Source organism: Scyliorhinus torazame, chromosome 4 (genome assembly GCF_047496885.1).
Source record: "Scyliorhinus torazame isolate Kashiwa2021f chromosome 4, sScyTor2.1, whole genome shotgun sequence".
Lineage (NCBI taxonomy): Eukaryota > Metazoa > Chordata > Chondrichthyes > Carcharhiniformes > Scyliorhinidae > Scyliorhinus > Scyliorhinus torazame.
Window position 1 is genome coordinate 245,370,780 of NC_092710.1, and position 27,139 is coordinate 245,397,918.

A 27,139-nucleotide genomic window follows, 5' to 3' on the forward strand; every position below is an offset into this window, starting at 1 on the left:
TCGAAAAACCAAATGCTTGGCACCTCAGTGCAATATTAAGCGAGTGCTGCTTTCTGTTTTACGAGATAAATGTCCAAGTTAAAGCCCCATCTGCCTATTCGAATGAATGGAAATAATATCATTGCGGTATTTGCGGACAAGTAGGGGGTTATCCAATTGCCCTTCTCCTCCTTCTTAGGCCAACCTTCCGTTTGGAGGATGGCTTTCTCCCACTCCAGTTCGAAGGGTTGTAAGATGGCTTATAATTCAAATTGGCAATCTGCAGACTCTGCCGCATGCTTTTTTTATTTGCTTTTTTATGGGATGTGTGGGTCGCTGGCTGGCTCAGCATTTATTGCCCATTCATGAGGGCATTTAAGGTGGGGAGATGGATTTGAGCCCAGTAACAAATCAGCTATGATCTGATTGAATGACGGAGCAGGCTCGAAGGGCTGAATTGCCTAATTCTGTTCCTAATTCCTATGTTCCAATGTAATTTCACACAGCAATACATTACACTACCCAGTGATTCAGAGTTTTATTGGTCCAGACACAACTGCTTAGGAGTTTTGTTTATTTATATTTCCTTTCATGCTTGAATGCATCTCAATAACCCTGCTTTGACGCTAACCATAATGTTTACTAACATTGGACAGCTCCTCCAGCTCCTGGTGCAGGTGCATCCGCTGGTCTAACAATTGAGGAGGTTAATTAAAGTAACATGAAAAGGAACCAAGTGCTTTCAGTTAGGAAAAAGAGGAAGTGAAATCATTTAACTTGATGGGGGGGTGTCTGATGGGAGGCTGTGGAGTGTGGTCAGTGGGAACATAAATTTCAACTTTATCTGCAGCCTACATGGCACATAAGGCAGTGCGCAAGCATCAGATTGGGGTCAGGTGCGATAGGGGAGTTGTGTGGGGGGAGGGGAGGTGGCGTGTCACCCCTCATGCATGCATGCTATGGGAGGGGTGATCCATTATTCCTGTGGTGGGAGGAGGATCTTCCTACCTGTCAGGAGGGGTGGGGGGCAGGATTTGTGTTTTGGGGGGGAGATGGCCTTCCAATGCACTTCGGGGGTGTTATGGGTCCGGGTTTAGAGAACCCCAAAGTGTATCATGGAGTTCACCTGACCCACAACTTTTACTAGATTGTGGTATGGGGCGCACACGGCCCACTCTCTAGGTGTGGTACAGCAGAAATGTAAAAGTATTTTTTTAAACAAAACAATGTTTATTCTATGAACTCAAGTTAAACATTTTAAAACAAACAGGGAATATCTTAGCAACCATTAATTCAAAGATAACCCCCAAAGAATACAACACTAAGTAATCCTTTAAGCTGTCCTTTTAACATCCAAAAGACTTAACAACCTTTAAACAGAAGCACATCAGGGTTTACATTCAATTCTGAAAACATTTACATTTCTGAATTCACCAGATGATCAAGAGATAGGGGCAGCACGGTAGCATTGTGGGTAGCACAATTGCTTCACAGCTCCAGGGTCCCATGTTCGATTCCGGCTTGGGTCACTGTCTGTGTGGAGTCTGCACATCCTCCCCGTGTGTGCGTGGATTTCCTCCGGGTGCTCCGGTTTCCTCCCACAGTCCAAAGATGTGCAGGTTAGGTGGATTGGCCATGATAAATTACCCTTAGCGTCCAAAATTACCCTTAGTGTTGGGTGGGGTTACTGGGTTATGGGGATAGTGTGGAGGTGTTGACCTTGGGCAGGGTGCTCTTTCCAAGAGCCGGTGCAGACTCGATGGGCCGAATGGCCTCCTTCTGCACTGTAAATTCTATGATAGTCTATGAGATAGTCCTTCATGGCAGAGAGAACAGCAATACAGCTGCTTTGGTCGACTTCAGCTGTAACACACTGCAAAACGAAACCAAAAGGACAGACACACTCAAGCTTTTCTCAAAGTGAAACTAAAAACCAGAACCAGAGCTCAGCTCCACCCACACTCTGACATCACTGCAGTAACATGAGCAGCTAACCATTTCTTAAAGCGACATTCTCATGACAGGGGACACCTCAGTTATGTTCTGACCCCCTTGACCCACCTTATAGTCCACTGCGAGGAAGAACTTGAGCAAACTTGCTCCAAGACCCGCCCGGTGAATTTCCCGCCATGTGGGTCGGAGCATAACGGGAGTCGGAGACTTGGGCTTTGCGGCCATGAATGACAATAAAATTTATTAAATACATTGATTAGCACTCCCCCACCGGCGTGGGGTGGGGTTCAGAGCATCGCAATGGGTTTGGAGCAGGCGACAAAGCCATTTTTCCCTCGATGCTCCATTACCCGCCTGATCAGAATTCCTGATCGGAGTGGCATTGAAAAGAGAATCCACCACCATATCAGAACAACATATTATCAATTTGGTGATCAGCAAAATGGTGATAATATATTTTTAACCAGAACCAATTTAAATTGTTTTTTTTGGGGTAGGTGTAACTTAAATCTATTTGGTAGAAAACTGACTTGTGCAAGCTAGTCACCTGTTTAACACTTGATTTTCTTCCCATTGAAGTCAATATTGGAGGAATGGCAATTTCAGTGGTTTAGTGAGTGGTTGTCACAGGTGCAAAAAGTACAAATATGGATGAAGCCAGGTTATGCTGAAGCAGTAGATTTATAAATCTGAGGCACTGGGAACCACAATACGATGTAGTTCACTGATGGAATTAGCACATGGCAGGAGTTGAGTTGGTAACCTTGTCCAGCCAAGAACTGCCGAAGTCCTATCCAAGTGCCAGATAGTTCCTGCATAAGTTGTCTTGGTCTAAATAGCGTAAAAAAGTGAACTGAGGACACAGGCTTGGTAGACTTACAATGTGTTGTTCTCAGTCAGGTCGCTGTTCTTCCACACTCTGTTACTCAGCTTAGACATAACAATTCCAGCTTTTGTGATGTGTGTTGATTTCAGCATCAAGTGACAGATTGCTGGTGATTGGAGAGCCTAGGTGTGTGAAGCTGTCGACAACCTTCATAGATTATCATAGAATTTACAGTGCAGAAGGAGGCCATTCGGCCCATCGAGTCTGCACCGGCTCTTGGAAAGAGCACCCTACCCAAGGTCAACACCTCCACCCTATCCCCATAACCTATGTAACCCCACCCAACACTAAGGGCAATTTTGGACACTACGGGCAATTTATCATGGCCAATCCACCTAACCTGCACATCTTTGGACTGTGGGAGGAAACCGGAGCACCCGGAGGGAACCCACGCATACACGGGGAGGATGTCACAGACAGTGACCCAAGCGGGAATCGACCCTGGGACCCTGGAGCTGTGAAGCATTTGTGCTATCCGCAATGCTACCGTGCTGCCCCACTGCTGTCACATGTCAATGATGACTGATAGTGGTATGGCCATGTCCTGGAACATGACATTTGTCTTGCCGATGCTGATACTCAAATCAAAGTCTTTATAGGCAGGAGAGTCTGTCCATTTGCCACTGAAGGTGTTCCTCGATATGGATTGTTGGTGCAGCATCATCAGCATAGAGCAACCCACTATGTGGGCATTTGTCTTTGATCTCAGGCTGAGCAGCTTTCCATCCGTTCTGGTATGCAAGTAGACATCCTCTGTAGATGAACTGAGGGCATATAACAGCAGTAAAGAGAAGGATAAGTCAAAGAGTATTGGTGCCAGAACACAACCCTGTCTAACCCAACTGTGGACCTCAAAGGGTTCTGATGTTGCCCATCATAACTGCCCTTACCCCTCATGTTGTCATGGAAAGAGGAGATCACACTGAACAGCTTTGGCGAGCAGCCAATTTTCTTCAGCAGCCAATATGGCTGACATTTAACAGCCTTTGAAGTAACCTTATAAATCACAAAAGTGTTGATTAATTTATTTATGAAAGAGATGAGCAGGCACTATGGGGTAGATTTTGACTTGAAGTAATAATGTAAAACTAATGATAGTGAATTGCCAGTCTGGTTTGCATCTCTGCCTATTTTTATTTCCAGTGGAATCAGTGAAAGAAGATGTAGTGAGATGTAGCAATTACAGTCAGCTGAAATACTTTGACTTCAATCAGAGAGCTAAGAATAAAAAAAAACAAGGGGAATTCCATTGAGCTGGACAAGTAAAGAGAGGTGTTGGAGGAGCAAGGTGTGGTTGACTGTGTCAAAAGTCACAAAGTGGACGTCCGGTAGAGCTCTGTAGGGGGAAGGCGTGCACGGGGCAGCTCCCGCTAAAGGACTAAACTTTCAGGGTGTTTTTTGTTTTGTTTTGTTTGTTTAGTACCGGGAGTATTTTTATTCTTGTTTTTTTTTAAAAAGAAAGAACCCACGCAGCGCTCCCCTGAAGGTACAAACAGGCAGAAAAAAAGTGGCAAGGGACCGGACCGACGATAAGCTGAGGCCTGTGGGAGAAATAGGTGTGCGAGAGGAGCCGGAAAATATAAAAATAAGGTGTGGGAGGAACAGGAGGCTCAGAAGCGGCCGAGGAGAGTTGCATCCCCGAACAGAACGAGCGCCTAAGAATGCAAGCCCCCCTTCCACCGCCGATCCCGCGCAAGCCTGCGAGCCTGCCCGACTGAGGCCCCCCCCGCCCCATCCGCAAGCCTGCGAGCCTGCCCGACTGAGCCCCCCCCGGCCCTCCGCAAGCCTGCGAGCCTGCCCGACTGAGCCCCCCCCGCCCCCTCAGCAAGACTGCGAGCCTGCCCGACTGAGGCCCCCCCGCCCATTCCGCAAGCCTGCGAGCCTGCCCGACTGAGCCCCCCCCCCCGCCCACTCCGCAAGCCTGCGAGCCTGCCCGACTGAGGCCCCCCCCGCCCCATCCGCAAGCCTGCGAGCCTGCCCGACTGAGCCCCCCCCGGCCCTCCGCAAGCCTGCGAGCCTGCCCGACTGAGCCCCCCCCCGCCCCCTCAGCAAGACTGCGAGCCTGCCCGACTGAGGCCCCCCCGCCCATTCCGCAAGCCTGCGAGCCTGCCCGACTGAGCCCCCCCCCCGCCCACTCCGCAAGCCTGCGAGCCTGCCCGACTGAGGCCCCCCCCGCCCATTCTGCAAGCCTGCGAGCCTGCCCGACTGAGCCCCCCCCCGCCCACTCCGCAAGCCTGCGAGCCTGCCCGACTGAGGCCCCCCCGCCCATTCCGCAAGCCTGCGAGCCTGCCCGACTGAGCCCCCCCCCGCCCACTCCGCAAGCCTGCGAGCCTGCCCGACTGAGCCCCCACCTCCCCCCGCCCCCTCCGCAAGCCTGCGGGCCTGCCCGACTGAGCCCCCCCCGCAAGCCTGCGAGCCTGCCCGACTGAGGCCCCCCCGCCCATTCCGCAAGCCTGCGAGCCTGCCCGACTGAGCCCCCCCCCGCCCACTCCGCAAGCCTGCGAGCCTGCCCGACTGAGGCCCCCCCGCCCATTCCGCAAGCCTGCGAGCCTGCCCGACTGAGCCCCCCCCCGCCCACTCCGCAAGCCTGCGAGCCTGCCCGACTGAGGCCCCCCCGCCCATTCCGCAAGCCTGCGAGCCTGCCCGACTGAGCCCCCCCGCCCACTCCGCAAGCCTGCGGGCCTGCCCGACTGAGCCCCCCCCCGCCCACTCCGCAAGCCTGCGAGCCTGCCCGACTGAGGCCCCCCCGCCCATTCCGCAAGCCTGCGAGCCTGCCCGACTGAGCCCCCCCCGCCCACTCCGCAAGCCTGCGAGCCTGCCCGACTGAGCCCCCCCGCCCCCTCCGCAAGCCTGCGAGCCTGCCCGACTGAGCCCCCCCCGGCCCTCCGCAAGCCTGCGAGCCTGCCCGACTGAGCCCCCCCCGGCCCTCCGCAAGCCTGCGAGCCTGCCCGACTGAGCCCCCCCCGGCCCTCCGCAAGCCTGCTAGCCTGCCCGACTGAGCCCCCCCTGCCCCCCGCCCCTCCACAAGCCTGCGAACCTGCCCGACTGAGCCCCCCCCGGCCCTCCGCAAGCCTGCGAGCCTGCCCGACTGAGCCCCCCCGCCCACTCCGCAAGCCTGCGAGCCTGCCCGACTGAGCCCCCCCGCCCACTCCGCAAGCCTGCGAGCCTGCCCGACTGAGCCCCCCCCGGCCCTCCGCAAGCCTGCGAGCCTGCCCGACTGAGCCCCCCCGGCCCTCCGCAAGCCTGCGAGCCTGCCCGACTGAGCCCCCCCCGCCCCCTCCGCAAGCCTGCGAGCCTGCCCGACTGAGCCCCCCCGCCCACTCCGCAAGCCTGCGAGCCTGCCCGACTGAGCCCCCCCCCGCCCCATCCGCAAGCCTGCGAGCCTGCCCGACTGAGCCCCCCCCCGCCCCATCCGCAAGCCTGCGAGCCTGCCCGACTGAGCCCCCCCGCCCACTCCGCAAGCCTGCGAGCCTGCCCGACTGAGACCCCCCCCGCCCACTCCGCAAGCCTGCGAGCCTGCCCGACTGAGACCCCCCCGCCCACTCCGCAAGCCTGCGAGCCTGCCCGACTGAGCCCCCCCCCGCCCACTCCGCAAGCCTGCGAGCCTGCCCGACTGAGCCCCCCCCACCCACTCCGCAAGCCTGCGAGCCTGCCCGACTGAGCCCCCCCCGGCCCTCCGCAAGCCTGCGAGCCTGCCCGACTGAGGCCCCCCCGCCCATTCCGCAAGCCTGCGAGCCTGCCCGACTGAGACCCCCCCGGCCCTCCGCAAGCCTGCGAGCCTGCCCGACTGAGGCCCCCCCGCCCACTCCGCAAGCCTGCGAGCCTGCCCGACTGAGACCCCCCCGCCCACTCCGCAAGCCTGCGAGCCTGCCCGACTGAGCCCCCCCCCGCCCACTCCGCAAGCCTGCGAGCCTGCCCGACTGAGCCCCCCCCACCCACTCCGCAAGCCTGCGAGCCTGCCCGACTGAGGCCCCCCCCGGCCCTCCGCAAGCCTGCGAGCCTGCCCGACTGAGGCCCCCCCGCCCACTTCGCAAGCCTGCGAGCCTGCCCGACTGAGCCCCCCCCCGCCCCCATCCGCAAGCCTGCGAGCCTGCCCGACTGAGCCCCCCCCCCGCAAGCTGCGAGCCTGCCCGACTGAGCCCCCCCCCTCCGCCCCCTCCGCAAGCCTGCGAGCCTGCCCGACTGAGCCCCCCCCGCCCACTCCGTAAGCCTGCGAGCCTGCCCGACTGAGCCCCCCCCCGCCCACGTCCGTAAGCCTGCGAGCCTGCCCGACTGAGCCCCCCCCGCCCACTCCGCAAGCCTGCGAGCCTGCCCGACTGAGCCCCCCCCCCGCCCACTCCCGTAAGCCTGCGAGCCTGCCCGACTGAGCCCCCCCCCGCCCCATCCGCAAGCCTGCGAGCCTGCCCGACTGAGCCCCCCCGGCCCTCTGCAAGCCTGCGAGCCTGCCAGACTGAGCCCCCCCCGGCCCTCTGCAAGCCCTGCGAGCCTGCCCGACTGAGCCCCCACCCCGCCCCCGTCCCCTCCGCAAGCCTGCGAGCCTGCCCGACTGAGCCCCCCCCGGCCCCTCCGCAAGCCTGCGAGCCTGCCCGACTGAGCCCCCCCGGCCCTCCGCAAGCCTGCGAGCCTGCCCGACTGAGCCCCCCCCCGGCCCTCCGCAAGCCTGCGAGTCTGCCCGAATGAGCCCCCCCGCCCCCTCCGCAAGCCTGCGAGCCTGCCCGACTGAGGCCCCCCCGCCCCCTCCGCAAGCCTGCGAGCCTGCCCGACTGAGCCCCCCCCCCGCCCCCCCCGCAAGCCTGCGAGCCTGCCCGACTGAGCCCCCCCCCTGCTCCCTGCGCAAGCCTGCGAGCCTGCCCGACTGAGCCCCCCCCCTGCTCCCTGCGCAAGCCTGCGAGCCTGCCCGACTGAGCCCCCCCCTGCTCCCTGCGCAAGCCTGCCCTGTCGTGTTGGGTGCTCTACTACACAGACGAACCAACACGGTTGCGGATGGTACAACTCAGTTTTATTACTAACAATATTTACAATGGTAAACTGGTTTACTGTGGTTCGTTCATTACCCTTGAATCTGTGGACCTATCCCTAACACTATCTTGGAGTGGCACTCAGCACATGGTGGATTTCTGAGTGGCACGCTGTGAGCTCTGTGCCCTGAGCTGTCTCCTGCTGGAATGAACGGGAAGTGTCGTGTTCCCCGTTTTATAGTGTGTATGTTCTTGCCTGTGATTGGCTGTGGTGTTGTGTGTGTATTGATTGGTCCGTTGATCTGTCCACCAGTATGTATGTATGTTTGCACCATGAATGTTTACCTGAATATCATGACATGCCTGACTGAGCCCCCACCCCGCCCCCCCTCCACAAGCCTGCCCGACCGAGACCCCCCCGCTTCCTGCAAGCCTGCGTGACTGCCCGACTGAGCCCCCCCCTGCTCCATGCAAGCCTGCCCGCCCGGACCCCCCCTGCTTCCTGTGAGCCTGCCCGACCGAGACCCCGACTGCTCCCTGCAACACTGCGGGCCTGCCCGACTGAGCCCACCCTGCCCCCGCCCCCTCCGCAAGCCTGCGAGCCTGCCCGACTGAGGCCCCCCAACTCCTCCGCAAGCCTGCGAGCCTGCCCCGACTGAGCCCCCCCCCACCCCTGCGCAAGCCTGTGAGCCTGCCCGACTGAGCTCACCCTGCCCCCTCCGCAAGCCTGCGAGCCTGCCCGACTGAGCCCCCCCCCGCTCCCTGCGAGCCTGCCCGACCGAGCCCCCCCCCACACTCCCTGCGAGCCTGCCCCGACCGAGCCCCCCCCCCTGCTCCTGCGAGCCTGCCCGACCGAGCCCCCTCCGCTCCCTGCAAGCCTGCCCGACCGAGCCCCCCCCCCGCTCCCTGCGAGCCTGCCCGACCGAGCCCCCCTCCGCTCCCTGCAAGCCTGCCCGATGGAGCCCGCCCTCCCTGCGAGCACGCCCGATGGAGCCCCCCCCCCCGCTCTGCGAGCCTTCCCAACCGAGCCCCCCCCCCTCTCTGCAAGCCTGCCTGACCGAGCCCCCCCCCCCCTGCTCCCTGCAAGCCTGCCTGCCCTGACCGAGCCCCCCCCCGCTCCCTGCAAGCCTGCCCGACCGAGCCCCCCCCCGCTCCCTCCAAGCCTGCCCGACCGAGCCCCCCCACTCCCTGCGAGCCTGCCCGACCAAGCCCCCCCCCCCCCGCTCCCGCCCCCCCCCGTCCGAGCCCCCCCCCCGCTCCCCCCAGCCCCCCCCCCAGCCCCCCCCCCCCCGCCGGCCTCCCCGTCCCTGCAAGCCTGCCTTCCGAGCCCCCCCCCCCCGGTCCCTGCAAGCCTGCCCGACCGTGCCTCCCCGCTCCCTGCAAGCCTGCCCGACCGAGCCCCCCCCCCCGCCCCCGCGCCCTGCCCGGCCCGCCCCACGCTCCCTGCAGGCCTGCCCGGACGAGAACCCCGCCTCCCCCCTGCGCGCCCTCCCCCGCCCCCCCGCCCACCCGCCCCCAAGCCACTGCCTGCGAGCCTGCCCGACCGAGCCCCCCCCCCCGCTCCCTGCAAGCCTGCCCGACCGAGCCCCCCCCCGCTCCCTGCAAGCCTGCCCGACCGAGCCCCCCCCGCTCCCTGCAAGCCTGCCGACCGAGCCCCCCCCGCTCCCCGAGCCTGCCCGACCAAGCCCCCCCCACCAGCTCCCTGCAAGCCTGCCCGACCGAGCCCCCCCCCAGCTCCCTGCAAGCCCTGCCTGACTGAGCCCCCCCCCCCCCTCTGCGAGCCTGCCTGTCCGAGTCCCACCCCTCTGAGGTACCCTCAATAATGATGCCTTAGAGATTAAACTGTAAAGAAGGCTTTATTAGGCATAATAACTATGCTACAGATTTGGACGAGAGCTGACTGCTATACAGACCATGAGGCAGGCCTTTATGTATGGCTCCCAGATGGGCGGAGCCAGAGGCGGGAGTCCCCAGGGTTCCAAGCCTGGTCTTAAAGGGGACATCACCTTACATTGATGATAAGGCAGTAACCGTTCATCACATTCACCCCTTGTTTAAAAAGGAGTCCGGCGGGGGTGAAGTGCCATCATAGGTCCATCCGTCTCGGCGGCCGGATCGTCCTCCTTGATCTCCTCAGTTCGGGCGGTGGTGCGGCGGGCACGGATGTCCCGGTTGAGGGCACATCCGGGAGCACAGCGGTCGAGCTTCGGTCCGGGTCGGGGCAGAGGAACTAGGCAGGGCCGGGGGTAGCCGGCCTGGCGCCGGCGGGTGTGTAAAGGGAGGGCGCAAGGGGGGGGCACAAAGGGGGGGGCACGGTAGGAAGCTCACCAACGGGTGGTAGGCAGATTTGAGGTCGACCGTGGGAAAAGACTCGGTATTGGGCGATCCGATTTACCATTTTCCCGCGATGCGAGGAAGGGGTACGCATCAAGCTGCGTGAATCGGTTTATGGTCTGGCTATAATCCACGACCATTCCGTTTCTTCTCCCCGGACCGGACTACCACCACTTGCGCTCTCCAAGGGCTGTTGCTAGCCTCGATGACCCCCTCCCAGTAAACGCTGGGACCTCTGACTTGATAAAAGCCATATCTTGGGCACTGTAGCGCCGGATCCTGGTGGCGACGGGCTTACAGTCGGGAGTGAGGTTAGCGAATAGCGAGGGGGGTGTGACTTTCAGTGACGCAAGGCAGCACACCGTGAGGGGGGGGCAAGGGTCCGCCGAACTTCAGTGTCAGGCTTCGGTGGCTGCACTGGAAATCCAGTCCGAGCAGCAGCGGGGCACAGAGGTGAGGGAGGATATAAAATTTGAAACGGGTGTATTTGGCACCCTGGATCGAGAGATCCGCAATACAGTAATCCAGTGATTTGTACCGAGTGGGACCCAGATGCGAGGGCTATGGTTTGGGATGTGGGATGGGTGCGTAGGGAGCAGCGCCTTACCGTTTCAGGGTGGATAAAGCTCTCCGTGCTCCCGGAGTCGAAGAGGCATGCAGTGTCGTGCCCGTTGACCTGGACCTGCATCATGGAGTTCTGCAGGTGTTTTGGCCGAGTTTGATCGAGGGTGATCGCACCCAGTCGCGGGTAGTCGGAGTCGTAAAATGGCCGCTGCCGTTGGTCGCACGTGTCGGGTCGAGAAGATGGCGGCCGACCAGATGGCCGCTCCCTTGATTCGCACGAGGCTGATGACGCGTCAGAAGGGGATGTGTCGGGTCGGTGCGCAGCAGCATTGCGAGGCCTGCGGGCCTGAGAGCCTGATTTTCGGGCCGGCTGTTCTTTGTTTTCCTGGCCCCTTGGTCTGGCCAGGCAGACCCTCGCAAAGTGCCCTTTCTTCCCGCAGATCGCTGCAGATCGCGGAGCGGGCTGGGCAGCGTGGGCGTGGGTGCTGGGTCAAGCGGATGCCGGACACGAAAGAATCTCTGATGTGCAGGTTCATATGGACTTCCCCTGTCACATCCTGATGGTCACAGTCCCTGGCCAGCGCGGTGAGTTTCTCAACAAACTCGTCGAGCGATTCCCCCGAGCGCTGCCGGCAGGTAGAGAGCAGATGCCGGGCGTGCACCTCATTAACGGGTTTGACAAACCGCTTGCGGAGCAACTCAATCGCTTCCTCATAAGTCGTCGCCTTTTCGAGAGTGGCGGAGATTCTGTGACTCACCCGGGCGTGGAGTAGACGCAGCTTGCGTGGCCCCAGGATGGGAGTCTCTGCGGAGTCCAGGTAGGCCTCGAAGCACCGCAGCCAGTATTTAAAAATTTCCTTTGCCTCCGGCGTTCGTGCTTCCAGATTGAGCTTCTCTGGTTTTAGGCCTGCGTCCATCCTGAATCTAGTTTAGCCTAATAAATTGAGGTACCCTCAATAATGATGCTTAGAGATTAAATTGTAAAGAAGGCTTTATTAGGCTAATAACTATGCTACAGATTTGGACGAGAGCTGACTGCTATACAGACCATGAGGCAGGCCTTTATGTATGGCTACCAGATGGGCGGAGCCAGAGGCGGAGTCCCCAGGGTTCCAAGCCTGGTCTTAAAGGGGACATCACCTTACATGATGATAAGGCAGTAACCGTTCATCACACCCTCCCTGCAAGCCTGCCCGACTGAGCCCCCCACCCCGCTCCCTGCAAGCCTGCCCGACCGAGCACCCCGCTCCCTACAAGCCTGCCCGACCGGGCCCGCCTCCCCCGCTCTGCGAGCCTGCCCGACCGAGCCCCCCCCCCGCTCCCTGCAAGCCTGCCTGTTCGAGCAACCCCCCCGCTCCCTGCAAGCCTGCCTGTCCGAGCACCCCCCTCGTTCCCTGCAAGACTGCCGACCGAGCCCCCCCCGCTCCCTGCAAACCTGCCTGTCCGACCCCCCCCCCCCGCTCCCTGCGAGCCTGCCCGACCGAGCCCCCCCCTCTCTGCGAGGCTGCCCGCCCGAGCCCCAACCGCTCTCCCTGCGAGCCTGCCCGACCGAGCCCCCCCCTCTCTGCGAGCCTGCCTGACCGAGCACCCCCCACGCTCCCTGCAAGCCTGCCGGACCGAGCCCCCCCCCCCCCCACTGCCTGCAAGCCTGCGATCCTGCCGGACCGAGCCCCCCCCCCGCTCCCTGCAAGCCTGCCCGACCGAGCCCCCCCCCGCTCCCTGCAAGCCTGCCCGACCGAGCCCCCCCCCCCCCCTCTGCGAGCCTGCCCGACCGAGCCCCCCCCCCGCTCCCTGCAAGCCTGCCCAACCGAGCCCCCACACGCTCCCTGCAAGCCTGCCCGACCGAGCCCCCCCCCCGCTCCCGGCAAGCCTGCCCGACCGAGCCCCCCACCCGCTAACCTGCCTGTCCGAGCCCCCCTCTCCCTGCGAGCCTGCCCGACCGAGCCCCCCCCTCTCTGCGAACCTGCCTGACCGAGCCCCCCCCTCTCTGCGAACCTGCCCGACTGAGCCCCCCCGCTCCCTGCAAGCCTGCCCGACCGAGCCCACCCCCCCCCGCTAACCTGCCCGACCGAGCCCCCCAACGCTCCCTGCGAGCCTGCCCGACCGAGCCCCCACCCCGCTCCCTGCGAGCCTGCCTGACCGAGCCCCCCCCCTCCCTGCGAACCTGCCCGACCGAGCCCCCACCCCGCTCCCTGCGAGCCTGCCTGACCGAGCCCCCCCCCCTCCCTGCGAACCTGCCCGACCGAGCCCCCCCTCTCTGCGAGCCTGCCCGACCGAGCTCCCCCCGCGAACCTGCCCGACCGAGCCCCCCCCTCTCTGCGTGCCTGCCCAACCGAGCCCCCCTCCCGCTCCCTGCAAGACCGGCCTGACCGAGCCCCCCCCCCTGCGAGCCTGCCTTACCGAACCCCCCTCACTGCGAGCCTGCCCGACCGAGCCCCCCTCTCTGCGAGCCTGCCTGACCGAGCCCCCCCCTGCGAGCCTGCCCGACCGAGCCCCCCCCTCTCTGCAAGCCTGCCTGACCGAGCCCCCCCTCTCTGCGAGCCTGCCTGACCGAGCCCCCCCCCCTCCCTGCGAACCTGCCCGACCGAGCCCCCCCCCTGCGAACCTGCCCGACCGAGCCCCCCCCTCTCTGCGAGCCTGCCCGACCGAGCCCCTCTCCCGCTCCCTGCAAGCCTGCCTGACCGAGCCCCCCCCCTGCAAGCCTGGCTGACCGAGCCCCCCCGCTCCCTGCAAGCCTGCCTGACCGAGCCCCCCCGCTCCCTGCAAGCCTGCCTGACCGAGCCCCGCCCTCCCTGCAAGCCTGCCCGACCGAGCCCCCCCGCTCCCTGCAAGCCTGTCCGACTGAGCCCCCCCCCCCCCGCTAGCCTGCCCGACTGAGCCCCCCACCCCACTCCCTATAAGCCTGCCCGACCGGGCCGGCCCCCCCCGCTCCCTGCAAGCCTGTGAGCCTGCCCGACCGAGCCCCGCTCCCTGCAAGCCTGCCCGACCGAGCCCCCCCCCCGCTCCCTGCAAGCCTGCCCGACCGAGCCCCCCACCCGCTAACCTGCCTGTCCGAGCCCCCCTCTCCCTGCGAGCCTGCCCGACCGAGCCCCCCCCTCTCTGCGAACCTGCCTGACCGAGCCCCCCCCTCTCTGCGAACCTGCCCGACTGAGCCCCCCCGCTCCCTGCAAGCCTGCCCGACCGAGCCCACCCCCCCCCGCTAACCTGCCTGTCCGAGCCCCCCTCTCCCTGCAAGCCTGCCTGACCGAGCCCCCCCCCTCCCTGCGAGCCTGCCTGACCGAGCCCCCCCCCTCCCTGCGAACCTGCCCGACCGAGCCCCCCTCTCTGCGAGCCTGCCCGACCGAGCCCTCCCCCCGCTCCCTGCAAGCCTGCCTGTTCGAGCAACCCCCCCGCTCCCTGCAAGCCTGCCTGTCCGAGCACCCCCCTCGTTCCCTGCAAGACTGCCGACCGAGCCCCCCCCGCTCCCTGCAAACCTGCCTGTCCGACCCCCCCCCCCCCGCTCCCTGCGAGCCTGCCCGACCGAGCCCCCCCCTCTCTGCGAGGCTGCCCGCCCGAGCCCCAACCGCTCTCCCTGCGAGCCTGCCCGACCGAGCCCCCCCCCTCTCTGCGAGCCTGCCTGACCGAGCACCCCCCACGCTCCCTGCAAGCCTGCCGGACCGAGCCCCCCCCCCCCCCCCCACTGCCTGCAAGCCTGCGATCCTGCCGGACCGAGCCCCCCCCCCGCTCCCTGCAAGCCTGCCCGACCGAGCCCCCCCCCGCTCCCTGCAAGCCTGCCCGACCGAGCCCCCCCCCCCTCTGCGAGCCTGCCCGACCGAGCCCCCCCCCGCTCCCTGCAAGCCTGCCCAACCGAGCCCCCACACGCTCCCTGCAAGCCTGCCCGACCGAGCCCCCCCCCCGCTCCCGGCAAGCCTGCCCGACCGAGCCCCCCACCCGCTAACCTGCCTGTCCGAGCCCCCCTCTCCCTGCGAGCCTGCCCGACCGAGCCCCCCCCTCTCTGCGAACCTGCCTGACCGAGCCCCCCCCTCTCTGCGAACCTGCCCGACTGAGCCCCCCCGCTCCCTGCAAGCCTGCCCGACCGAGCCCACCCCCCCCCCGCTAACCTGCCCGACCGAGCCCCCCAACGCTCCCTGCGAGCCTGCCCGACCGAGCCCCCACCCCGCTCCCTGCGAGCCTGCCTGACCGAGCCACCCCCTCCCTGCGAACCTGCCCGACCGAGCCCCCACCCCGCTCCCTGCGAGCCTGCCTGACCGAGCCCCCCCCCCTCCCTGCGAACCTGCCCGACCGAGCCCCCCCTCTCTGCGAGCCTGCCCGACCGAGCTCCCCCCGCGAACCTGCCCGACCGAGCCCCCCCCTCTCTGCAAGCCTGCCTGACCGAGCCCCCCCTCTCTGCGAGCCTGCCTGACCGAGCCCCCCCCCCTCCCTGCGAACCTGCCCGACCGAGCCCCCCCCCTGCGAACCTGCCCGACCGAGCCCCCCCCTCTCTGCGAGCCTGCCCGACCGAGCCCCCCTCCCGCTCCCTGCAAGCCTGCCTGACCGAGCCCCCCCCCTGCAAGCCTGGCTGACCGAGCCCCCCCGCTCCCTGCAAGCCTGCCTGACCGAGCCCCCCCGCTCCCTGCAAGCCTGCCTGACCGAGCCCCGCCCTCCCTGCAAGCCTGCCCGACCGAGCCCCCCCGCTCCCTGCAAGCCTGTCCGACTGAGCCCCCCCCCCCCCGCTAGCCTGCCCGACTGAGCCCCCCACCCCACTCCCTATAAGCCTGCCCGACCGGGCCGGCCCCCCCCGCTCCCTGCAAGCCTGCGAGCCTGCCCGACCGAGCCCCGCTCCCTGCAAGCCTGCCCGACCGAGCCCCCCCCCCCGCTCCCTGCAAGCCTGCCCGACCGAGCCCCCCACCCGCTAACCTGCCTGTCCGAGCCCCCCTCTCCCTGCGAGCCTGCCCGACCGAGCCCCCCCCTCTCTGCGAACCTGCCTGACCGAGCCCCCCCCTCTCTGCGAACCTGCCCGACTGAGCCCCCCCGCTCCCTGCAAGCCTGCCCGACCGAGCCCACCCCCCCCCGCTAACCTGCCTGTCCGAGCCCCCCTCTCCCTGCAAGCCTGCCTGACCGAGCCCCCCCCCTCCCTGCGAGCCTGCCTGACCGAGCCCCCCCCCTCCCTGCGAACCTGCCCGACCGAGCCCCCCTCTCTGCGAGGCTGCCCGACCGAGCCCCCCCCCCGCTCCCTGCAAGCCTGCCTGTTCGAGCAACCCCCCCGCTCCCTGCAAGCCTGCCTGTCCGAGCACCCCCCTCGTTCCCTGCAAGACTGCCGACCGAGCCCCCCCCGCTCCCTGCAAACCTGCCTGTCCGACCCCCCCCCCCCCGCTCCCTGCGAGCCTGCCCGACCGAGCCCCCCCCTCTCTGCGAGGCTGCCCGCCCGAGCCCCAACCGCTCTCCCTGCGAGCCTGCCCGACCGAGCCCCCCCCTCTCTGCGAGCCTGCCTGACCGAGCACCCCCCACGCTCCCTGCAAGCCTGCCGGACCGAGCCCCCCCCCCCCCCACTGCCTGCAAGCCTGCGATCCTGCCGGACCGAGCCCCCCCCCCGCTCCCTGCAAGCCTGCCCGACCGAGCCCCCCCCCGCTCCCTGCAAGCCTACCCGACCGAGCCCCCCCCCCCCTCTGCGAGCCTGCCCGACCGAGCCCCCCCCCGCTCCCTGCAAGCCTGCCCAACCGAGCCCCCACACGCTCCCTGCAAGCCTGCCCGACCGAGCCCCCCCCCCGCTCCCGGCAAGCCTGCCCGACCGAGCCCCCCACCCGCTAACCTGCCTGTCCGAGCCCCCCTCTCCCTGCGAGCCTGCCCGACCGAGCCCCCCCCTCTCTGCGAACCTGCCTGACCGAGCCCCCCCCTCTCTGCGAACCTGCCCGACTGAGCCCCCCCGCTCCCTGCAAGCCTGCCCGACCGAGCCCACCCCCCCCCCGCTAACCTGCCCGACCGAGCCCCCCAACGCTCCCTGCGAGCCTGCCCGACCGAGCCCCCACCCCGCTCCCTGCGAGCCTGCCTGACCGAGCCCCCCCCCTCCCTGCGAACCTGCCCGACCGAGCCCCCACCCCGCTCCCTGCGAGCCTGCCTGACCGAGCCCCCCCCCCTCCCTGCGAACCTGCCCGACCGAGCCCCCCCTCTCTGCGAGCCTGCCCGACCGAGCTCCCCCCGCGAACCTGCCCGACCGAGCCCCCCCCTCTCTGCGTGCCTGCCCAACCGAGCACCCCTCCCGCTCCCTGCAAGACCGGCCTGACCGAGCCCCCCCCCCTGCGAGCCTGCCTTACCGAACCCCCCTCACTGCGAGCCTGCCCGACCGAGCCCCCCTCTCTGCGAGCCTGCCTGACCGAGCCCCCCCCTGCGAGCCTGCCCGACCGAGCCCCCCCCTCTCTGCAAGCCTGCCTGACCGAGCCCCCCCTCTCTGCGAGCCTGCCTGACCGAGCCCCCCCCCCTCCCTGCGAACCTGCCCGACCGAGCCCCCCCCTGCGAACCTGCCCGACCGAGCCCCCCCCTCTCTGCGAGCCTGCCCGACCGAGCCCCCCTCCCGCTCCCTGCAAGCCTGCCTGACCGAGCCCCCCCCCTGCAAGCCTGGCTGACCGAGCCCCCCCGCTCCCTGCAAGCCTGCCTGACCGAGCCCCCCCGCTCCCTGCAAGCCTGCCTGACCGAGCCCCGCCCTCCCTGCAAGCCTGCCCGACCGAGCCCCCCCGCTCCCTGCAAGCCTGTCCGACTGAGCCCCCCCCCCCCCCCCCCGCTAGCCTGCCCGACTGAGCCCCCCACCCCACTCCCTATAAGCCTGCCCGACCGGGCCGGCCCCCCCCGCTCCCTGCAAGCCTGCGAGCCTGCCCGACCGAGCCCCGCTCCCTGCAAGCCTGCCCGACCGAGCCCCCCCCCCGCTCCCTGCAAGCCTGCCCGACCGAGCCCCCCACCCGCTAACCTGCCTGTCCGAGCCCCCCTCTCCCTGCAAGCCTGCCTGACCGAGCCCCCCCCCTCCCTGCGAGCCTGCCTGACCGAGCCCCCCCCCCCCTGCGAACCTGCCCGACCGAGCCCCCCCTCTCTGCGAGCCTGCCCGACCGAGCCCCCCCTCTCTGCGAGCCTGCCTTACCGAACCCCCCTCTCTGCGAGCCTGCCCGACCGAGCCCCCCTCTCTGCGAGCCTGCCCGACCAAGCCCCCCCCTGCGAGCCTGCCCGACCGAGCCCCCCCTCTCTGCGAGCCTGCCCGACCGTGCCTCCCCGCTCCCTGCAAGCCTGCCCGACCGAGCCCCCCCACTCCCTGCGAGCCTGCCCGACCGAGCCCCCCCCGCTCCCTGCAAGCCTGCCCGACCGAGCCCCCCCCGCTCCCTGCAAGCCTGCCCAACCGAGCCCCCCCCCGCTCCCTGCGAGCCTGCCCGACCGAGCCCCCCCCCAGCTCCCTGCAAGCCTGCCCGACCGAGCCCCCCCCCAGCTCCCTGCAAGCCTGCCTGACCGAGCCCCCCCCCAGCTCCCTGCGAGCCTGCCTGTCCGAGTCCCACCCCTCTGAGGTACCCTCAATAATGATGCTTAGAGATTAAACTGTAAAGAAGGCTTTATTAGGCTAATAACTATGCTACAGATTTGGACGAGAGCTGACTGCTATACAGACCATGAGGCAGGCCTTTATGTATGGCTCCCAGATGGGCGGAGCCAGAGGCGGAGTCCCCAGGGTTCCAAGCCTGGTCTTAAAGGGGACATCACCTTACATGATGATAAGGCAGTAACCGTTCATCACATTCACCTCCCGTTTAAAAAGGAGTCCGGCGGGGGTGAAGTGCCATCATAGGTCCATCCGTCTCGGCGGCCGGATCGTCCTCCTTGATCTCCTCAGTTCGGGCGGTGGTGCGGCGGGCACGGATGTCCCGGTTGAGGGCACATCCGGGAGCACAGCGGTCGGAGCTTCGGTCCGGGTCGGGGCAGAGGAACTAGGCAGGGCCGGGGGTAGCGGCCCGGCGCCGGCGGGGTGTGTAAAGGGGGGGCGCAAGGGGGGGGCACAAGGGGGGGCACGGTAGGAGCTCACCAACGGGTGGTAGGCAGATTTGAGGTCGACCGTGGAAAAGACTCGGTATTGGGCGATCCGATTTACCATTTCCGCGATGCGAGGAAGGGGGTACGCATCAAGCGGCGTGAATCGGTTTATGGTCTGGCTATAATCCACGACCATCCGTTTCTTCTCCCCGGACCGGACTACCACCACTTGCGCTCTCCAAGGGCTGTTGCTAGCCTCGATGACCCCCTCTCCCAGTAAACGCTGGACCTCTGACTTGATAAAAGCCATATCTTGGGCATTGTACCGCCTGCTCCTGGTGGCGACGGGCTTACAGTCGGGAGTGAGGTTAGCGAATAGCGAGGGGGGTGTGACTTTCAGTGACGCAAGGCAGCACACCGTGAGGGGGGGCAAGGGTCCGCCGAACTTCAGTGTCATGCTTCGGTGGCTGCACTGGAAATCCAGTCCGAGCAGCAGCGGGGCACAGAGGTGAGGGAGGATATAAAATTTGAAACGGGTGTATTTGGCACCCTGGATCGAGAGATCCGCAATACAGTATCCCGTGATTTGAACCGAGTGGGACCCAGATGCGAGGGCTATGGTTTGGGATGTGGGATGGGTGCGTAGGGAGCAGCGCCTTACCGTTTCAGGGTGGATAAAGCTCTCCGTGCTCCCGGAGTCGAAGAGGCATGCAGTGTCGTGCCCGTTGACCTGGACCTGCATCATGGAGTTCTGCAGGTATTTTGGCCGAGTTTGATCGAGGGTGATCGCACCCAGTCGCGGGTAGTCGGAGTCGTAAAATGGCCGCTGCCGTTGGTCGCACGTGTCGGGTCGAGAAGATGGCCGCCGACCAGATGGCCGCTCCCATGATTCGCACGAGGCTGATGACGCGTCAGAAGGGGACGTGTCGGGTCGGTGCGCAGCAGCATTGCGAGGCCTGCGGGCCTGAGAGCCTGATTTTCGGGCCGGCTGTTCTTTGTTTTCCTGGCCCCTGGGTCTGGCCAGGCAGACCATCGCAAAGTGCCCTTTCTTCCCGCAGTCGCTGCAGATCGCGGAGCGGGCTGGGCAGCGTGGGCGTGGGTGCTGGCCCTGCCCGCAGAAGTAGCAAGGTGTGGCCCCATGGTGAGCGGGTCGCCGCGTGGCGCAGGCCTGTAATACGGGCGAGTCTGAGGAAGTCCGGGGGTGGCTGGCAGAGTCCGCGGGGTACGTACCCAAGTTATGTCGGGCCACCTCCAGCGAGGAGGCGAGCATTAGCGTCTCCTGGAGGTCTTTTGCCCCGTTTTCGAGCAGTCGCTGCCGGATGTAGGTCAAGCGGATGCCGGACACGAAAGAATCTCTGATGTGCAGGTTCATATGGACTTCCCCTGTCACATCCTGATGGTCACAGTCCCTGGCCAGCGCGGTGAGTTTCTCAACAAACTCGTCGAGCGATTTCCCCCGAGCGCTGCCGGCAGGTAGAGAGCAGATGCCGGGCGTGCACCTCATTAACGGGTTTGACAAACCGCTTGCGGAGCAACTCAATCGCTTCCTCATAAGTCGTCGCCTTTTCGAGCGTGGCAGAGATTTTGTGACTCACCCGGGCGTGGAGTAGACGCAGCTTGCGTGGCCCCAGGATGGGAGTCTCTGCGGAGTCCAGGTAGGCCTCGAAGCACCGCAGCCAGTATTTAAAAATTTCCTTTGCCTCCGGCGTTCGTGCTTCCAGATTGAGCTTCTCTGGTTTTAGGCCTGCGTCCATCCTGAATCTAGTTTAGCCTAATAAATTGAGGTACCCTCAATAATGATGCTTAGAGATTAAACTGTAAAGAAGGCTTTATTAGGCTAATAACTATGCTACAGATTTGGACGAGAGCTGACTGCTATACAGACCATGAGGCAGGCCTTTATGTATGGCTCCCAGATGGGCGGAGCCAGAGGCGGAGTCCCCAGGGTTTCAAGCCTGGTCTTAAAGGGGACATCACCTTACATGATGATAAGGCAGTAACCGTTCATCACACCCTCCCTGCAAGCCTGCCCGACTGAGCCCCCCACCCCGCTCCCTGCAAGCCTGCCCGACCGAGCACCCCGCTCCCTACAAGCCTGCCCGACCGGGCCCGCCCCCCCCGCTCTGCGAGCCTGCCCGACCGAGCCCCCCCCGCTCCCTGCAAGCCTGCCTGTTCGACCAACCCCCCCCGCGCCCTGCAAGCCTGCCTGTCCGAGCACCCCCCTCGTTCCCTGCAAGACTGCCGACCGAGCACCCCCCGCTCCCTGCAAACCTGCCTGTCCGACCTCCCCCCCCCGCTCCCTGCGAGCCTGCCCGACCGAGCCCCCCCCTCTCTGCGAGGCTGCCCGCCCGAGTCCCAACCCCTCTCCCTGCGAGCCTGCCTGACCGAGCCCCCCTCTCTCTGCGAGCCTGCCTGACCTAGCACCCCCCACGCTCCCTGCAAGCCTGCCGGACCGAGCCCCCCCCCCCACTGCCTGCAAGCCTGCGATCCTGCCGGACCGAGCCCCCCCCCCGCTTCCTGCAAGCCTGCCCGACCAAGCCCCCCCCCGCTCCCTGCAAGCCTGCCCGACCGAGCCCGCCCCCCCCTCTGCGAGCCTGCCCGACCGAGCCCCCCCCCCGCTCCCTGCAAGCCTGCCCAACCGAGCCCCCACACGCTCCCTGCAAGCCTGCCTGACCGAGCCCCCCACCCGCTAACCTGCCTGTCCGAGCCCACCTCTCCCTGCGAGCCTGCCCGACCGAGCCCCCCCCCTCTGCGAACCTGCCTGACCGAGCCCCCCCCTCTCTGCGAACCTGCCCGACTGAGCCCCCCCGCTCCCTGCAAGCCTGCCCGACCGAGCCCACCCCCCCCCCGCTAACCTGCCTGTCCGAGCCCCCCTCTCCCTGTGAGCCTGCCCGACCGAGCCCCCCCCCCCTCCCTGCGAACCTGCCCGACCGAGCCCCCCCTCTCTGCGAGCCTGCCCGACCGAGCCCCCCCTTGCGAACCTGCCCGACCGAGCCCCCCCCTCTCTGCGAGCCTGCCCGACCGAGCCCCCCACCCCCTACGAGCCTGCCCGACCGAGCCCCCCCCCCGCTCCCTGCAAGCCTGCCCAACCGAGCCCCCACACGCTCCCTGCAAGCCTGCCCGACCGAGCCCCCCACCCGCTAACCTGCCTGTCCGAGCCCCCCTCTCCCTGCGAGCCTGCCCGACCGAGCCCCCCCCTCTCTGCGAACCTGCCTGACCGAGCCCCCCCCTCTCTGCGAACCTGCCCGACTGAGCCCCCCCGCTCCCTGCAAGCCTGCCTGACCGAGCCCCCCCACTCTGCGAACCTGCCCGACTGAGCCCCCCAACGCTCCCTGCGAGCCTGCCCGACCGAGCCCCCACCCCGCTCCCTGCGAGCCTGCCTGACCGAGCCCCCCCCCTCCCTGCGAACCTGCCCGACCGAGCCCCCCCTCCCCGCTCCCTGCGAGCCTGCCTGACCGAGCCCCCCCCTCCCTGCGAACCTGCCCGACCGAGCCCCCACCCCGCTCCCTGCAAGCCTGCCTGACCGAGCCCCCCCTCTCTGCGAGCCTGCCTGACCGAGCCTCCCCCCTCCCTGCGAACCTGCCCGACCGAGCCCCCCTTCTCTGCGAGCCTGCCCGACCGAGCCCCCCCCCGCGAACCTGCCCGACCGAGCCCCCCCCTCGAACCTGCCCGACCGAGCACCCCCCCTCTCTGCGAGCCTGCCCAACCGAGCCCCCCTCCCGCTCCCTGCAAGCCTGCCTGACCGAGCCCCCCCCCTGCGAGCCTGCCTTACCGAACCCCCCTCTCTGCGAGCCTGCCCGACCGAGCCCCGCTCTCTGCGAGCCTGCCTGACCGAGCCCCCCCCTGCGAGCCTGCCCGACCGAGCCCCCCCCTCTCTGCAAGCCTGCCTGACCGAGCCCCCCCTCTCTGCGAGCCTGCCTGACCGAGCCCCCCCCCCCTCCCTGCGAACCTGCCCGACCGAGCCCCCCCTCTCTGCGAGCCTGCCCGACCGAGCCCCCCCCTGCGAACCTGCCCGACCGAGCACCGCCCTCTCTGCGAGCCTGCCCGACCGAGCCCCCCTCCCGCTCCCTGCAAGCCTGCCTGACCGAGCCCCCCCCCCTGCAAGCCTGGCTGACCGAGCCCCCCCGCTCCCTGCAAGCCTGCCTGACCGAGCCCCCCCGCTCCCTGCAAGCCTGCCTGACCGAGCCCCGCCCTCCCTGCAAGCCTGCCCGACTGAGCCCCCCCCCCCCTGCTAGCCTGCCCGACTGAGCCCCCCACCCCGCTCCCTGCAAGCCTGCCCGACCGAGCACCCCGCTCCCTATACGCCTGCCCGACCGGGCCCGCCCCCCCCCCGCTCTGCGAGCCTGCCCGACCGAGCCCCCCCCCGCTCCCTGCAAGACTGCCGACCGAGCCCCCCCGCTCCCTGCAAACCTGCCTGTCCGACCCCCCCCCCCCGCGAGCCTGCCCGACCGAGCCCCCCCCCTCTCTGCGAGGCTGCCCGCCCGAGCCCCAACCCCTCTCCCTGCGAGCCTGCCCGACCGAGCCCCCCCCTCTCTGCGAGCCTGCCTGACCGAGCACCCCCCCCCCCCGCTCCCTGCAAGCCTGCCGGACCGAGCCTCCCCCCCCCCCCCCCCCACCCCGCTGCCTGCAAGCCTGCGATCCCGCCGGACCGAGCCCCCCCCCCGCTCCCTGCGAGCCTGCCCGACCGAGCCCCCCCCGCTCCCTGCGAGCCTGCCCGACCGAGCCCCCCCCCCCGCTCCCTGCAAGCCTGCCCGACCGAGCCCCCCCCGCTCCCTGCAAGCCTGCCCGACCGAGCCCCCCCCCGCTCCCTGCAAGCCTGCCCGACCGAGCCCCCCACCCGCTAACCTGCCTGTCCGAGCCCCCCTCTCCCTGCGAGCCTGCCCGACCGAGCCCCCCCCTCTCTGCGAACCTGCCCGACTGAGCCCCCCCGCTCCCTGCAAGCCTGCCCGACCGAGCCCACCCCCCCCCCGCTATCCTGCCTGTCCGAGCCCCCCTCTCCCTGCAAGCCTGCCTGACCGAGCCCCCCCACTCCCTGCGAACCTGCCCGACCGAGCCCCCACCCGGTCCCTGCGAGCCTGCCTGACCGAGCCCCCCCCCCCTCCCTGCGAACCTGCCCGACCGAGCCCCCCCCTCTCTGCGAGCCTGCCCGACCGAGCCCCCCCCTCTCTGCGAGCCTGCCCGACCGAGCCCCCCCCCTGCGAGCCTGCCCGACCGAGCCCCCCCCTCTCTGCGAGCCTGCCCGACCGAGCCCCCCTCCCGCTCCCTGCAAGCCTGCCTGACCGAGCCCCCCCCGCGAGCCTGCCTTACCGAACCCCCCCTCTCTGCAAGCCTGCCTGACCGAACCCCCCCCCCTCCCTGCGAACCTGCCCGACCGAGCCCCCCCTCTCTGCGAGCCTGCCCGACCGAGCCCCCCCCTGCGAACCTGCCCGACCGAGCCCCCCCTCTCTGCGAGCCTGCCCGACCGAGCCCCCCCCTCTCTGCGAGCCTGCCTGACCGAGCCCCCCCCCTGCGAGCCTGCCTTACCGAACCCCACTCTCTGCAAGCCTGCCTGACCGTGCCCCCCCGCTCCCTGCAAGCCTGCCCGACCGAGCCCCCCCGCTCCCTGCAAGCCTGCCCGACCGAGCCCCCCCGCTCCCTGCAAGCCTGCCTGACCGAGCCCCCCCGCTCCCTGCAAGCCTGCCTGACCGAGCCCCCCCGCTCCCTGCAAGCCTGCCTGACCGAGCCCCGCCCTCCCTGCAAGCCTGCCTGACCGAGCCCCCCCGCTCCCTGCAAGCCTGCCCGACTGAGCCCCCACCCCGCTCCCTGCAAGCCTGCCTGACCGAGCCCCCCCGCTCCCTGCAAGCCTGCCTGACCGAGCCCCCCCGCTCCCTGCAAGCCTGCCTGACCGAGCCCCCCCCGCTCCCTGCAAGCCTGCCTGACCGAGCCCCCCCGCTCCCTGCAAGCCTGCCTGACCGAGCCCCCCCGCTCCCTGCAAGCCTGCCTGACCGAGCCCCCCCGCTCCCTGCAAGCCTGCCTGACCGAGCCCCCCCGCTCCCTGCAAGCCTGCCTGACCGAGCCCCCCCCCTGCGAGCCTGCCTTACCGAACCCCCCTCTCTGCGAGCCTGCCCGACCGAGCCCCGCTCTCTGCGAGCCTGCCTGACCGAGCCCCCCCCTGCGAGCCTGCCCGACCGAGCCCCCCCCTCTCTGCAAGCCTGCCTGACCGAGCCCCCCCTCTCTGCGAGCCTGCCTGACCGAGCCCCCCCCCCTCCCTGCGAACCTGCCCGACCGAGCCCCCCCCTCTCTGCGAGCCTGCCCGACCGAGCCCCCCCCTGCGAACCTGCCCGACCGAGCACCGCCCTCTCTGCGAGCCTGCCCGACCGAGCCCCCCTCCCGCTCCCTGCAAGCCTGCCTGACCGAGCCCCCCCCCCTGCAAGCCTGGCTGACCGAGCCCCCCCGCTCCCTGCAAGCCTGCCTGACCGAGCCCCCCCGCTCCCTGCAAGCCTGCCTGACCGAGCCCCGCCCTCCCTGCAAGCCTGCCCGACTGAGCCCCCCCCCCCCTGCTAGCCTGCCCGACTGAGCCCCCCACCCCGCTCCCTGCAAGCCTGCCCGACCGAGCACCCCGCTCCCTATACGCCTGCCCGACCGGGCCCGCCCCCCCCCCGCTCTGCGAGCCTGCCCGACCGAGCCCCCCCCCCGCTCCCTGCAAGACTGCCGACCGAGCCCCCCCGCTCCCTGCAAACCTGCCTGTCCGACCCCCCCCCCCCGCGAGCCTGCCCGACCGAGCCCCCCCCTCTCTGCGAGGCTGCCCGCCCGAGCCCCAACCCCTCTCCCTGCGAGCCTGCCCGACCGAGCCCCCCCCTCTCTGCGAGCCTGCCTGACCGAGCACCCCCCCCCCCGCTCCCTGCAAGCCTGCCGGACCGAGCCTCCCCCCCCCCCCCCCCCACCCCGCTGCCTGCAAGCCTGCGATCCCGCCGGACCGAGCCCCCCCCCCCGCTCCCTGCGAGCCTGCCCGACCGAGCCCCCCCCGCTCCCTGCGAGCCTGCCCGACCGAGCCCCCCCCCCCCGCTCCCTGCAAGCCTGCCCGACCGAGCCCCCCCCGCTCCCTGCAAGCCTGCCCGACCGAGCCCCCCCCCGCTCCCTGCAAGCCTGCCCGACCGAGCCCCCCACCCGCTAACCTGCCTGTCCGAGCCCCCCTCTCCCTGCGAGCCTGCCCGACCGAGCCCCCCCCTCTCTGCGAACCTGCCCGACTGAGCCCCCCCGCTCCCTGCAAGCCTGCCCGACCGAGCCCACCCCCCCCCCGCTATCCTGCCTGTCCGAGCCCCCCTCTCCCTGCAAGCCTGCCTGACCGAGCCCCCCCCCTCCCTGCGAACCTGCCCGACCGAGCCCCCACCCGGTCCCTGCGAGCCTGCCTGACCGAGCCCCCCCCCCTCCCTGCGAACCTGCCCGACCGAGCCCCCCCTCTCTGCGAGCCTGCCCGACCGAGCCCCCCCTCTCTGCGAGCCTGCCCGACCGAGCCCCCCCCTGCGAGCCTGCCCGACCGAGCCCCCCCCTCTCTGCGAGCCTGCCCGACCGAGCCCCCCTCCCGCTCCCTGCAAGCCTGCCTGACCGAGCCCCCCCCGCGAGCCTGCCTTACCGAACCCCCCTCTCTGCAAGCCTGCCTGACCGAACCCCCCCCCTCCCTGCGAACCTGCCCGACCGAGCCCCCCCTCTCTGCGAGCCTGCCCGACCGAGCCCCCCCCTGCGAACCTGCCCGACCGAGCCCCCCCTCTCTGCGAGCCTGCCCGACCGAGCCCCCCCCTCTCTGCGAGCCTGCCTGACCGAGCCCCCCCCCCTGCGAGCCTGCCTTACCGAACCCCACTCTCTGCAAGCCTGCCTGACCGTGCCCCCCCGCTCCCTGCAAGCCTGCCCGACCGAGCCCCCCCGCTCCCTGCAAGCCTGCCCGACCGAGCCCCCCCGCTCCCTGCAAGCCTGCCTGACCGAGCCCCCCCGCTCCCTGCAAGCCTGCCTGACCGAGCCCCCCCGCTCCTTCCAAGCCTGCCTGACCGAGCCCCCCCGCTCCCTGCGAGCCTGCCCGACCGAGCCCCCCGCTCCCTGCAAGCCTGCCTGACCGAGCCCCCCCGCTCCCTGCAAGCCTGCCTGACCGAGCCCCGCCCTCCCTGCAAGCCTGCCTGACCGAGCCCCCCCGCTCCCTGCAAGCCTGCCCGACTGAGCCCCCACCCCGCTCCCTGCAAGCCTGCCTGACCGAGCCCCCCCGCTCCCTGCAAGCCTGCCTGACCGAGCCCCCCCGCTCCCTGCAAGCCTGCCTGACCGAGCCCCCCCCGCTCCCTGCAACCCTGCAAGCCTGCCTGACCGAGCCCCCCCCGCTCCCTGCAAGCCTGCCTGACCGAGCCCCCCCGCTCCCTGCAAGCCTGCCTGACCGAGCCCCCCCGCTCCCTGCAAGCCTGCCTGACCGAGCCCCCCCCGCTCCCTGCAAGCCTGCCTGACCGAGCCCCCCCGCTCCTGCAAG